The sequence below is a fragment of the Haemaphysalis longicornis genome, unplaced genomic scaffold (genome assembly GCF_048455015.1).
Source record: "Haemaphysalis longicornis isolate Haplotype H1 unplaced genomic scaffold, Haemaphysalis longicornis Haplotype H1 scaffold_6, whole genome shotgun sequence".
Classification (NCBI taxonomy): Eukaryota; Metazoa; Arthropoda; class Arachnida; order Ixodida; family Ixodidae; genus Haemaphysalis; species Haemaphysalis longicornis.
In genome coordinates this window covers 159,202,444-159,216,546 of record NW_027526407.1, presented here as the reverse complement: position 1 = coordinate 159,216,546, position 14,103 = coordinate 159,202,444, and the positions used below count along the sequence as shown (strand labels likewise).

The following is a 14,103-nucleotide window of genomic DNA, read 5'->3' as shown; positions in this document are numbered from 1 at the left end:
GTCGGAGTGTCGGAGTGACAGACAGGGCATCGAAGATGAGCAACCAGAATACGATCTCCGACTGCCAAATAAATACACAAAACTCCATGCACTCATATACGTGGCGGTTAGCCCTCGCACACTGCAAACTAGCGTGTGTTTCGTGTTTTCTTTCTTCATCCTGTGCTAAAGTTCGCTAGTAGTATGAGTTCATTAGTCAGCAGCAACCAACTAGCCCAACTCTCCGCTTGAATTGAGCACGAGGTCGCTGGTTCGATTCCCGGCCGCGGCGGCCGCTTTTCTGATGGAGGCGAAAAGCAAAAACGCCCGTGTGTACGAGATTTCGGCGCACGATAAAGATCCACAGGTGGTCAAAATTAATCCGGAGCCCTCCACTACGGCGCGCCTCATCGCCTGCGTTGCGTCGGCGCGTTAAACCCTACAATCAATCAATCAATCTCCGCTTTAATTGTCGGAGTTAATGTGTACACATAGAAGTAGCAGATTTTGGCGTGAAGCAAAGCACGTTGAACTGAGAGTAGATGTGATGCCTCGAGAGAAAATATCTAAAGCAAGCGGATCGTTAAAAATAAAAAAGGAAGATTCCGATGCTGTAGCGACAAAGTTGATGTAGGGGCAAAAACGGAGCTGATAGAACATAAAGAAGATTCTGCTTGTAGAGGGGAAAATCTAATGATACGTAGCGCTTCCTTCTGCAGTGTTATTAACGGTTCGATCTAGGCATGATACGTACCCCCCCCCCCCCCCCCGTACCAGCCCAGGATACGTACCACACCACGAAGAAATGCAGTATTTGGGTGACTGTGGAATAAAGCGTAATACAAATAAGAGGCTGCGAGTTGAAGTATGCTCTAGCTCTAATACAAACTCTGATACGAAATAAAACTTTTTTTTTGAAATGAAGATTACGCGCTCATGAAGTTTAAGTTAAGAACCGACTATTACCTGAAGAAAATTAGTGCCACGACGAATGGTGGCGGAATTTTTCGTTTAAGGGGAGCGAAAAGAAGAAAGCAAATTTTAAGTACGTTCATAGATAACTTGTTGAGGAGACACCATACATCCAGGGAAAGCAGGTCAGCCTGGAGCATTTGTATTAAGGAACACATGTGTTCATGAGTGTTGAAGACGATTGTGTCGTCTGCAACACTATGCCTTGTGAACAAGTAAACCGGTAGGCGATCATTTGTGTAATTATAAAAAGAGCAATGTACCCAAGATCGAGCCTTTTGGAACGCCTCTGCTAACTGTGATCGGGGGTGATGTTACTGTACCAACTGAAACTATTTGCTCCCTATTTATTAGAAACCTGCGTAACAAAGTAAGAGCAGGCCCTCTTATGACAAAACGCTCAAGCTTAATGAACAGAGTATCATGGTCAGCGGTGTGGATTGCTTTAGAGAAATCTATAAAACGGCTGCAGTAATGTCGCCGCGGTGAATGAAAGATATACATTTGTCTTCTAGGCGCACAGTAGCAATGTTAGTAGATGGGGCAGCGCGAAAACCGAAGGGACACGGGGTTAGTAAGTTGGATTTTTATGGTAGCGGAAAAGATGGGTCCTAAGGAGTACTAAAGCATCGGCAGGTGTCTCTGCTGACATTCGGAGGTGTCGGCTGTTTTGTTAACAGGTTTCGTAGAATATTCTTTGCTTGGTTTGGTTTAAGCATAACGCATCAGTTAGAACTTCTCGCGTATTCTTTTTCAAATGCAATGCTATTTGTTATCATCGATATGCTCAGAAGGCGACATACTTTTATTTTATTCGATTTATTCATTTATTTATTTTCTTCATTTTATTCGATAAATATTGCACAGCAGAGAAATGTACATCCGGTGCACATTGTTACAAGAATTGCTAATACGAACGTCAAGTGCTTCGAGCATGAATTGGTTTTCCAGTGACCCCTTGTCCGGTGTTGTGTGTTTCATAGTAAATTTAATTGCGTTTTTTTCTCAGCAAGCAATGTACTGAAGCCTCGTTCTGGCTTTTGTCTTCTAGAAAAGCTCAACACGATCAGTAGACATGCAATCTGGACACGTTTGTACGGGTTCATATTTAATCATAGGGTGACAGACAGGGCATCGAAGATGAGCAACCAGAATACGATCGCCGACTGCCAAACAAATACGCAAAACTCCACACACTCGTATACGTGGCGGTTAGCCCTCGCACATTGCAAAGTTTCCACCAATTGCCCTCACTTGCATTCAATAACCAAACCTTTCCTTTTGTAACCTCCACTATCGAGGGACTTTTCCACGCTACAACTTTTAACAATTTGAGAAGCTCACATTATCTTCCGGTGCAACTATTGTATGTGTGCCACAATAACACCAGTTTTACAGCGGAGCTGTTATAGCCTAAGTTCCTGCAAGCACTGCGAGTTAGACGGAAGTCGCGTCGACAAAATCGGGACAATAGCCAAGTTCCTGCTGAATGCTCAGTAAATGTCAATCTAATTTACCTATACTGGAAAAAAAATATACTAAAATTGTCCGGTAAGACGACTCTGTGATTACGCGGAGTTCCATTTACTTATGTTAATTAGTATATTACAGTGAAGTTGTAAACGCTAAGGAACTCCCGGCTGTTGTGAGTACTTTGCCGTCCGCGGAGGGAGTGTGGTTCCAGAAAGCGGCTGTAACTCCTGTTTTGCCGACGCTATCCCGCAACAAATTATGCAGAAATTAGTCGCTAGCACGTGCTAACAGTACGCCGAGTTTTATCTGCTCTTTATAATTACGTTGTTCAGAGTGAAAACAGTAAGTATGGGGAATAACCGTCTGCTGTCGCTGCTTGAGCTTCTACGCGAGCGAATAGGGAGTCCCACTGTTGTCTGCTTGACTAAAACAAGAGTCCTTGCAAGTTTCAGTCAGCTAATTGGCTGGGAAGTGCACTAGATCGCAAAATACACAGAAGCGTGTTTCGTGGATACATGCGTCGACTAATATAATGCACACTGCAAATTTGCTGGTCGTCCGTGTTCATTCATCAAACGAGGGGATAAATTTTCCTCTCACAATTACTACCCTCTGCCCACGTTACAGTGGAGGAAAAGATGCGACCGCTTTGGCTGTCGATGGAGATAGCTAGACATACGTAAGCAGTATACCGTACAAAGGGGGAACACGGCCCACAACACCCGTCGATCCGCCGCCGCCGTACCTGCGCACATACATCGAGCCACACCCCCACGTGGTCTTTCTCAGTGTGAACTGATGCGCACACGCCCACAAATTCGCGCGTGGCGGAAACGACCACTTTAACGCTCCACCGACCGGCAACGTTTTTCAAACTGTACTCCATACTCCACGCATAAAAAATCAAGGCCATATTTTCCCCCTCAGCCCTTTTCCTTTTTCGCGTCACCTCCTCTAACACAAGATCCGCCGCGTCTCGTAGCGACGGCCGTAAAAGAAACGAAAACAAAACTTAGCGCAAAAGTACAAAAGGACGCGAAAAAAAAGTTGGTCTAGAAAAACGACTCCGAACCTTCTCCTGGGTCGCATCGACGGGGTTTCGACTCCGAACTTCGAGATGGCGCTAGCGACGCCAGCTGCCGTCTTTTTTCTGTATTTAGTTTCGCCGGGGTTCTGGCAAAACGTCGGGCCCAGGCCCGCGCCCGGCGTCGCTCAGTCGCCTGTTGCTAGGCCTGCCGGCAGCCGGGGTCGCGATATAGCCGCGTCGCCGCTTGTGCGGCGGTGCCTCGTCCCGTATTTCTTTTTGTTGCTCCTTTTTTATTCTTCCTTTGACTGTCGTGAGCGCCGCTTCCCAATATTTGCGGCGACCGGTGCACGGAATAACAGCAGGCCGCTGCTGTCCACATGAGGGCGAGGCACAACACACGACCAAGCTGCGCCGGTTGCTACTACAAAGGGATTCGCGTCGTCTGCTAGATCGTCTGCGCGATCGTCTGCGCTAAGCTGCGCATCGTGTGCTCATCGCAGGTCGCAGAAGACGAAATAAGAGGCGCAGTCCGGGAAGACCTGCGAGGGAAACGCGCCGCGTCAACCTGCGGCGCGTGTTCGTGTGGCGTAACAACGAGTGTTGCTGTGATATTGTGTTCCCTCCCCTTGCGTCGAGTTCTCGATTCGCGTGGAGTTAGTTGAAAACCGACATGCGTTTGCTGTGCTGACTGCTGCTGCGTCGAATTCGACTCATGCGAGGCGTGTTGGCAGGGCAGTGATTCGCAAAAGAAGTGAATCCACGAAGGAAACAAAGTTGCGCGACGTGGTTCAAGCCTGGATTACCTACCCGGATTTTGCCGGCGAGTGATACCGGACGAAACGTTCCCACTCCCGGACTAACCCAACTGCTTCACAAGGTAAGTTGGGCTTGCTCGACTAAATTGTCTTCTACTGGAATACATTAGTCAAAATTGGAAAAGTCGGATATGAACCACGTGGTGAAGCGAAACATCTTCGCAGAAGGTTGCACGCGTAAACGCCGCAACTTTGAGTGCTATTTCAATTCTTGAAACGTACACAAGATATGCAGTCTGTTGTGTTTGCGCGCTAACGTAGCCCAGAAGACGCGTTGGCTCTCTTTTATTTTTGTGAGGAATTGTAAGTAAATTGAGACGCCACGCCCAGTCAAATGCCGCATAATCGTGTTTTCAGTGAAGTAAACGTCTCAAACACTGTACGGCCTTCCTCGCATACACGCAGCCTCGCGTTCTCGTGAGCAGAAACGTCTCGTGAATACGAAAATGTCCAGTGTGCAATGTTTAACTTTTAGAGCATTGTCATCCCCACCACAACAACTACTACCATTATCATCATCCGGCTTACGTGCGCTGTCGGAGGCTCCAAACCGCTTCTATCTTGTGTCCTTTGAATGCAAACTTTGCCCTCTTATTTCTTTTCCTCAGTGCTTCCCACAATCATTTGTTTGCTCTCACTCTTACTCGTTTATTTATTTATTAACCCACCTGAATTTAAGCATTGATTTGGGGATGAGGGGCTGTAGGGGGATGGGGTTATACATGAATAAACGCAAAAAAATCCGAAACACGGCAGACCAATAATAACAAAAAAAAAACAATAATGATGTGTTTGGCGTTATTGCGGCAGCATACGCAGATTACAGATAAAACAGCACATTATAGCGGTACGCTGAATGAACCAGCAGTACAAGCATGTTGCTCTTGTAGGTAAGTGTTGCCAGAGCACAGCGGGAAACATTTCAGGGTAGGCGCATACAACAGTGTCGGACAGGGCGTTCCACTATGTTTTGGGCACAAAAATGGCGCTTTGAATTCGGAGGAGCTGCATGTTATGTTCACTAATGTTTTTCGCTGTTGTTCGTCCGTCTAGATGTATACGTGGAGGTCTGAAGCTACTGATGTCGATCCGTTTCTACCTCCGTTCAATACAATCTTTTTTAGGTGTGAACACACATAACAGTGTTGTTTATAAAGGTGTTTTCATACACATCTTGGAAGCTATTTTGTTGCTCACAAGGCCGCCCATACTCTTCATTAAATGTTCGCCTCCATTGTTCTGGCCATCTCACAGGCAAAGGCGATATTGTTATGAGGGACTCGGCACAGGAATGTCGAAACTTTTTATCGTAGAATTTCCAAGACGGCTCTGGACGTCTTAGAAATAAGCCACACGTAAGGAAGGTAAGAATTGTATGGACCACAGCCTACTCGACCCTCAAGGCCAACACAACCGCCCACGATATCGCCCGAAACCTATCCTATCAGGCGACCCGAAGTTCTTGGGTAGAGACTGCGACACCTTTTTTATCAGGAGATAACAAACCATTATAAACACCAAAAATTGACCTATTTCCCTTCCCCTGAATCCATAACCAAGGGACAGAAACACTGCCTTTGTCTCCTCCAAACTATCACATTTCCCTATCCGACCAAACACCGCTTGCTTCATCCTACGCAGTACTTCCTGTTCACATTGGCAGTGAAGAAGTTACAGTAAATAAATTACCGTATTTAAATTACTTTCTGCTGTAATGGGTAATGTAATAAATTACTTTTGAGTGTTGGTAATTCAGTAATGTAATAAATTACTTCAGGCCAGCAATTTCATAGAAATTTCTCGTTACTTTCCCCATTACTTTTGACTACGATATAGCTAGCTGTCAGCTTCTCTTACGGCGTAAAACGTTCACCAAGAAAAGTTGACCAAGTAGAGTTCCAATGCCCAGAGAGTCTCTGGGCATTGGAAATCTGTGAACGCGAAGCAAACAACGCTTCTATGAGAGCTCTGCCTGCTTTCTCGTGTCTCCTCGTTCGTTTTTAAAGTGTTTTAAGTAGTTTCAGTGTGATTTCATTACTTTTGAAAAGTAATAGTAATGTAATGTCATTACTTTCGGCCACCTGTTATTTCTAATGTAACTAAATTACATTTTAAAAATTCTAGAAAACTATTGAGTAATGAAATTTAATTACGTTTTATAAGTAATTTTAGCATCTGTCTTTGTGTTGTGCAAAAGCCGCGATGTCCCAGGCACTTTCTACCGCATGGTAGGGGAGTTTTCCGCAAACCCCAAGATTCCTAGAGTCACGCACACTTTCTCTGAACAGTTGGAGACTGAGACGTGCAGCTCCGGTAGCGACCGCCAGCTTCGGCTGGTGGAAGCGACCCTTGCAGAAGGAATCTCTACTATTATCCCGGAGTCAGGGCCCTGCCCCGTATTACGCCGCTGGTAATAATGTTTTTTTAACACGACAGGGTTTATTCCTGGATACACCAACATTTCGGTGAGTCACATCCGTCATGGAAGTGACGCCATTAGAATAAAGCAAGCGGCCTGCAAAGGGTGCACCTCCGCACACAGGGTCTTCTTGTGGAGAAGCAACCTTTAGTACTAAAGAGTATGTTATATTTGTTGTTTTTTATTTTTGGTTTTATATGTGAACACGAAAATGTTTTGTGCCGGCATACACCAAGATTTCACTAACGTCCGATCCGTCACGGAAATGACGTCAGTACACCTTTGCCGAAGCGACCCCGCCAGCAGGACGTCGGTCGCCAAGCACGCCCACAAGACAGCCGCCGACCCGCAAATCATGCTCACCTGCAGATTTCGCTGCAGATTTCAGTTTCATGTTTTGCCGATTCCCAGGACACAGGAATCAACTACATTTTTTCTCTCTCTCTCTCTCTTCCTCCGGTGCTACATGCACTTTTTCATTCGTTTCATGAGATCCACCGGCTTGTTTTTTTTAATTCACTATTTCATCTTCCTAGCGCCAAACGTTCCACCTTTTCTTGTTGCCTCCGCTGCTCTTTCGTAGAACCAATGCCTTATTCAATGGGCACAGCAGAACACCCAAGCTTCCGTTCCACTACTAGGCCTGTAGTTACAACGTAGGGTTTTTACGATTTTGTTCGTTGTATCAGAATCAGCCTGATACTCGTCACATAGCGTTGCTTGAAAAATGTATCTTATCCCACCAGATTTTTTCGTTGTTCGGTTCAGCACTTACAACTTGCGAAAAATCATTACATCCGTCTTTCTCTTACATCAGCTCATTTTTTTCCCCCAGACGACCTTCCCACTTTTCAAAAGTAATTCTGCCAGTGGTTGTATTTATTATCTGCTTAAACGATAGAGCTGTTTAAGCTCTTACTTCCGCCGTGGAGCGTTAGAACAAAACTCAGCGCAGCAGAGCGCAAGTGAGCGTGTGCCTCGTGAGCGTGTGCCCGGCGTCGTTCAGGCTTCCGCGTGAGAATGCGTCGTGTGAGGAGTCTGCGAAAAATACCAAGACAAATATCGAACGCACGTGAGCACGTGCCTCGTGGGGAGCGCGCGGAGTCGGCCAGCCCCACCTTCAAGAAAAGTGTGCTCAGCGTTCGGGGTGGGACCTTTCGCGTGCTACTCTCCTCGCCAGTGAACGTGCGTTTGAGCCCGAGCGCAGACAAAGGGAACAGACACCGAGCACAGACACCGAGGTCGCGCTACAGACGCCGAGTTCGTGAAGCCGGTTGGTGCGAGTTCTAACGCGTGCTAACGAGGCCGACTTGGAAAGAGATGTGAAAGCCTGCGGACTTTTTAAAACGACAAGGGTGTGTCAGTGACGGAACACTTTCAGCGGCAAGTTTGAAAACCCGCGTGAGGTGCAACAGCCGGGACACTGACGAAGGGGAGGGGGGAGGGGGGGCTGCCAGGTCTGCTGTTTCTCCAGCCAGGCATCACTAGTGCAAGCTGGTTTAATTTGTTTCCGTTAAGTATATTCGTACGTGTATAAATGCCAGTAAATAAGTAGTAACCTTTAGGCGAGAAAGTAACAGCTGGGATTCGAGTAGCTGTGCGGCGGGGAGGGATGAAAAACGGGAAACGAAGTGCGAGTAAAATAAGGAGCAGTCTGTTTTAAAAAATTGGAAGCGTAACGGCACTGGTGCTGTTCATGTTTTCGTGCTATCCAAATCGGCATTTGAAAGGCAGGCACCGCCGCAAATGCCACTAATGCGCCGAATACTTCAGATGTACTGGCTTTTCGATTAACCTCAAATGCGAGCATATCTATTGCTGTCTCCGCCACCACCATGCCACCTCTTTTGAAGCGAAGCTGTGGGCCTCTGACTGATATCGTCTGTAGTCCACCCCAAACGCACTGCAGGAAATTCAACTTAAAAGTCCTGATGAATGTGATGATCGTGTGGGAAGTGAAAAACAATTACAATGCTTCCCATGGTCGAAATCTAACCTGCGTCCTGCGCGTTATGAAGCCGATGTCTCTTCGACTGCGTCCTTCCGGCGCGGTCGAAGCAGTTTCGATTATGAGAGGGCTGCATAGACCTGCAAAAGTAGACCCAATATCCAGCCCTCCATCTAACGACTGCGGTGGTTGAACGCTAGGGATAGCCACGGAATACAATTACCAGTAAACAGTGAGAGAGCACAATCGCAGTGCAGTAATCCGCCCTGATTAGAAGAACCTTAAGCTTATGGTAACGCGGTCTGATGTGGGTCCGCTCGCGTCTGGATTGGTTCGTTTGGAGCTGTACTTGATTTTAAATAAAATTGGTCGCGTATCTGCTCTTTTTATTGCATATGTCAACGAAAGACCATAGTCTTTCGTCGACATTTGCCAAGTAAGTGCCTTCCTTCGCTTTCCCGATGACCTCTCATCCTGTTCCTCTCCCGTCGCGCCCGTACCAAGGTAAACGCGGAAAATGTTTGCTCAAGTGAATTTAAATTTACAGCGTTCCACCGCACCGGACCGGGTGCCTCGATGCCCGCGCTGCCGTACGGCAGAGACGCGCGTGTATTCAGGAACACTATATCAACTATTATAAAATTACGTTGCACTTCCCCACTTGCTTTCCAAGCGGAACGTGTAACTTATTTAGTTGAACCTTTCGTAACTGTTGCCGTTTGATTTCTTTAAATCACGCCAGAACCTATTTCGTCGCTGGCAACAGCAGGCGACGGAGTGATTTTTTTCTCTGTAGTGGATGTAGAATTTGATATCTCGAAGATCAAGCATCCATCAATATTTTGTGAAGGAGCACTGCAAATATTAGTTATGGATTGATATTTTGCCTCATATTTCTGTAATGTGTTGTCCTTGTTCAAGAAATTTTGAAACGCATGAACATTGCATAGGGACATAGACGTGCAGATTTGACTTTTGGTATAGGAACCTCTTTTGCAACTCCTGCTTCACTTTGGCCGGATTGTGAATCGAGTCACAGACAGACAGACAGACAGACAGACAGACAGACAGACAGACAGACAGACAGACAGACAGACAGACAGACAGACAGACAGACAGACACAAAAATGTCTGCATTTACGTAGCCCAAGAAACACTATCAGACAGACAGACAGACACGAAAATTTCTGCATTTAAAGGGAAACTGAAGTGATTTGTAAACATTGCGGGATTATTAGCGGAAATTGTAGGCCGGAGTCCATAGGCCATGTTTCGACCACTCTGAGTGCGTTTGCGCGAATTTATTTAGTAGAAAAAGCAATTCCAAAATGTTGTCCTCCTCTCTGCACCATGGCCCATTTTTTGTGGCGTATTCGTGTGACGTCACGAGGAGACGAGCTGGCAATTGGCTGCGCTAATGCGCGGCTCGCCGACCTTCCGATCGAGTCAGTCGGCACAGCGTTTAGACCCCCGGCCGCCGACGGGTCTTCGCAATTGGCTCGCTCAATTGAAACTAAGCCACCACACGTTTGTGGATGAAAGAATGTGCCTTTCTTTACTTTGTTAGCTTGTACACTGTATCAAGCTCCAAGTCGAGTCAAGGTCGCCTCACACATGCGCTGCACCAGGGCACATGCGACGCTTCGCTGACTTTACGCTAGTAGGAAAATCTAAGGCCACTTGAAGGCGGGAGAAGAGTCAACGAAGTCAATATTGGTACTAAGAAAATAAAATCAACTGAAACTTTTACTGTACAGCTCAAAACTAGGGAGCAGGAAGCACTTTTTTCGCGCTGGGTCAAAAAGCACAGTGGTCAGCAGCACGACCGCACATCTGCGAACGCTTTTTCGTCCAAGAAATGCAATTGCTAGACGTGAGATATTGTGGAAGTTTGGGGGACGCTTACTGCACGGGTGCTATACGACAAACAGTCACCTAAACTACTTCAAATGATAAGGCTGAATAAAAGTGTAAACTGGTTATACATTTTATACCTTGTATATCCAACCTAAGCAGAGGTGGCCTGTGGCCGAGTTGTACAAGGACGCATGTCCAGAAGATTCACCGTGTCTTTGCTGTCTTCGTGTGGGGTTCGGTGTGGGAGCGTACAAGCAGAAGTAATCTGTTTCGAAGTGTGAAACACGGAGGAGTTGGTTTGTGCCATGTGTTTTTGAGGCAAATTGTGAACCGTTTTTTGTTCCTAAGGGAGGCGGAGGATCCTTTTCTGCGCACGTTTTTGCAGATGACTCTTCCCAATGTACTACCTGAGTTTGTTGTGTCCTCCAGTAACAGAGGACCTATACGATGCAAGGGTTTTTTGAAAGAAGTTGTTGATGCTTTTCGGTTTCTGGCGCTACGTTTCTCTTTGGAATATCTGTCTACTGTGTCCAGGAAAATGCTAACAAAAGATTTGAAGGATATTCTTTTTCCGGTGCCCCGTTACAGGTCAATGTATTGTAAAGGACCTGGTCAAAATGTTTTGTCACGTGTAAAGAAGATGGTTATCCCAGCGTCCGTGAAAACTTTTTTCTTTAAGCTGCACACGAACACTCTTCCAGTGAAGACATGGATGCAGGAAAAGGGATTATACGAGGTTTGGTCCAGCACGTGTTCTTTGTGCAATAAACCAGAGACTGTGGAGCATGTTTTCATCGAGTGCTGGGATACCATCTTCTTTTGGGATGTCCTGCAAAGAACCCTGAAGAAAGAATTGCTTGTAACACCACAGGGAATACGGTATCTCCCCGTTGAGAGTTCTGATGGTGTGCCGTACGACCTCATAATGGCTGTAGCATTGCATTCAATTTGGAGGTCGCGAATGGCTGTACGCCATGCGGACGTACACGCCCAAACCGTTAGCAAGTATTTTGCACAGAGCATGACTTCGATGTACGATATTGCTACAACCCAGGGTATAGAGCTGGAATGGTTACCAATTTTGGAAGATTTGTGTACTTTTGATGTTTATTTTAAATCTTTCCGCCAGCCAAAGCATGGTCGGCGGTTTTTAACCTATCATTGACGCATTTGTGTTCTGGTGTTCATACAGGCAATAAAGAAAAAAAAAAGGGCCTTTGGCCGAGTTGTGTAAGGCGCTAAGTTATTGTTTTGCAAGTCGCAAGTTCGAATTTCCGAGGGTGCAGCTTTTTTTTGCGAGTTGATTTTTTTCGTTTTCTGCCGATGTTTTCTAAACTGAGTTCACCATTTTTGGGCCGTAACGTTCACTGTTCCACGAGCGAGTTTGCAGAACGTGCCCAGACTGCCACTGACGCTCTAGCGAGTTCTCGTTAGCGTGCTGCTGCTTGCGGGCAGTGGGCACAGGCATGAATCAGCACACTCTTCGCCTGGTGCGAACACGCTTTTACGATATAGGCATGAGTGAGGCAAGCTCCGAGTATGAGGGAAAAGCACATGGCATTTGAGCGTCAGCGGTGACGCGGAGGGCGTCATCCACTGCGTAGGCCTCGGCTAGTGATTTCTACGATTCCAAGCCGTCCTGGGAGGCTTATCTCAGGCATTTTACAGCCGACAATATGGCTGAAGGGCGGTACGGCGATTACTGAGATATCGAGAAAGCCCATCCAACGATGCCGCCGGATGTCAAACATGTTGTTTTATAGAACCGAAACCGAAACTTGTTTGAATTCTAACCTCGGACATCGTCCAATCACGGTGCCATCTCCTCGCGACGTCACAGCTTTAGTTGGAGCGGCCGCCACAGACCGCGCATGGTTGTTTTTCTTCTTTATCGCTCTATCAAATAATTAACGACTTATCAGCCGGATAAACGATGAAAAGTGTGGTAATTTGAGCCAGTCTACACAGTGCAAGCAAAACCGGGAGTTTGACAAATTCCCTTCAGTGTCCCTTTAAGTAGCCCGAGAAGCACTATCGTCTTCAAAAGCTTCGCGTTCGCTCTCCGTCGTTGTAATTTCGACGGAAGGGTAGTTGATTTTCCCCCAGCGTAATCGTTGGAGGATGAAGGAACGGCAAAATATTGGCTTTTTCACATGTATAAAGGTGCCATGAATACAAAATACAATTTTGGATCATTACAGACTGTTTCATCCCGATAAAAATAGCAGTAATGATAATAGAAATTTAAAAAAAATATGGGGAGGAGGAGGAAAACAAATTAGGCAGCGCGACTTACTAGCCGCTTACGGTGACGGGTCTAGAACGTCCACAATCTTACGGTGACGGGTCTAGAACGTCCACAATCTTGTTTTTTGCGATTCACGGCCGCCGGTCTAAGTCATCGCCAACCCCGCGGTGGCTCAGTGGCTAAGGTGTTGTGCTGCTGAGCAGGAGGGTGCGGGTTCAATTACCGGAAGCGGCGGCCGCTTTTCTGGTGGAGGCGAAACACAGAAACGCCCGTGTGTAGGAGATTTAGGCACACGTTAAAGATCCCCACGTGGTCGAAATAAATCCGGAGCCTTCCACTGGGCCGCGCCTGCCTTGGGTCGGCGCGTTAAACTTCACAATTAACCAAGTCACCGCCAAGAACCATGTGGGCCCTCAAGTTCTTTTGATTGTATCCGTTGAACGGTAGGCTGCAGTAAATTGACTGTAAGGTTTAACACACCGACGCAACGCAGGAGATAAGGCGCGCCCTAGTGGAGGGCTCCGGATTAATTTTGACCACCTGGGGATCTTTAACGTGCCCTGAAATCTCGTACACACGGACGTTTTTGCTTTCGGGTTCCATCAGAAAAGCGGCAGCCGCTGCCAGAAATCAAACCCGCATCCTCGTGCTCAGCGGCATAACGCCCTAGCCACTGAGCCACCCCGGTGGGTACTGCCAAAAATAGCTTAGCTTGAGTGGGTAGCTTGGAACGGCACGCTGCCGACAATACGACAAGACTATGGGGGCTATATGATATCCTGCAAGTCCTAAAAGCAAACAGGGCGTAAAAAGACTTAACATCTCATTACAAAGAAAGGGAAAACCCAGACGCGTTTCAGCCACGTCTGGTTGTCTCTGCAACGAATAATAAGAAGCAAATGTGCGGACAAATAAATTCCCGTCAGTAGACTTACCAATGCAGAAAACATATGTTAATGGAGGCAACTGAGCTTTAATATGTCGCCTTCCTAAATAAAACGTTTTCGTCGAGACGCTTTAATTTCCGGCGTCGTGAGGCAGAAACTATCATTTCGCAGGACGCATTTTCGCTTTTTGAGGCCGGAAACAGCGGCCCGTGTTTGATTTAGTTCTCGCCGCTCATTTTGACGGGACAGCGTTTATTCTTCTAGTATTTTTGTCGAACTTTTTCGTTCACTCATGTCTAGCCAAACACGACCGGTATTCCTCTGTGTCACTTGTCGTCTGCTAAGAATAGAGTTGTGTGGGCTGTAAACAGTTCTTGTAATGAAGTTCTCTAGACAGGATATTTCCTGTCTATACCTGACGTTTCATTAAAAGCGAGAACACGTTGCCTAAAGACATGGCAACTGGGGTTATGAAACA

At 46.6% G+C, this 14,103-nt stretch overlaps 1 protein-coding gene across 3 annotated transcripts in view; it reads left to right on the top strand.

Annotated features, from left to right (window-relative positions):
* Positions 1–3,602: 3,602 nt before the first annotated feature.
* LOC144141229 (uncharacterized) overlaps positions 3,603–14,103 on the top strand; it is a 321,032-nt gene continuing 310,531 nt past the window's right edge. For all 3 annotated transcript variants that reach the window (XM_077672786.1, XM_077672784.1, XM_077672785.1), the window contains exon 1: positions 3,603–4,328. The gene's annotated coding sequence lies outside the window, so the exon portion shown is untranslated. The remainder of the gene's footprint in view (positions 4,329–14,103) is intronic.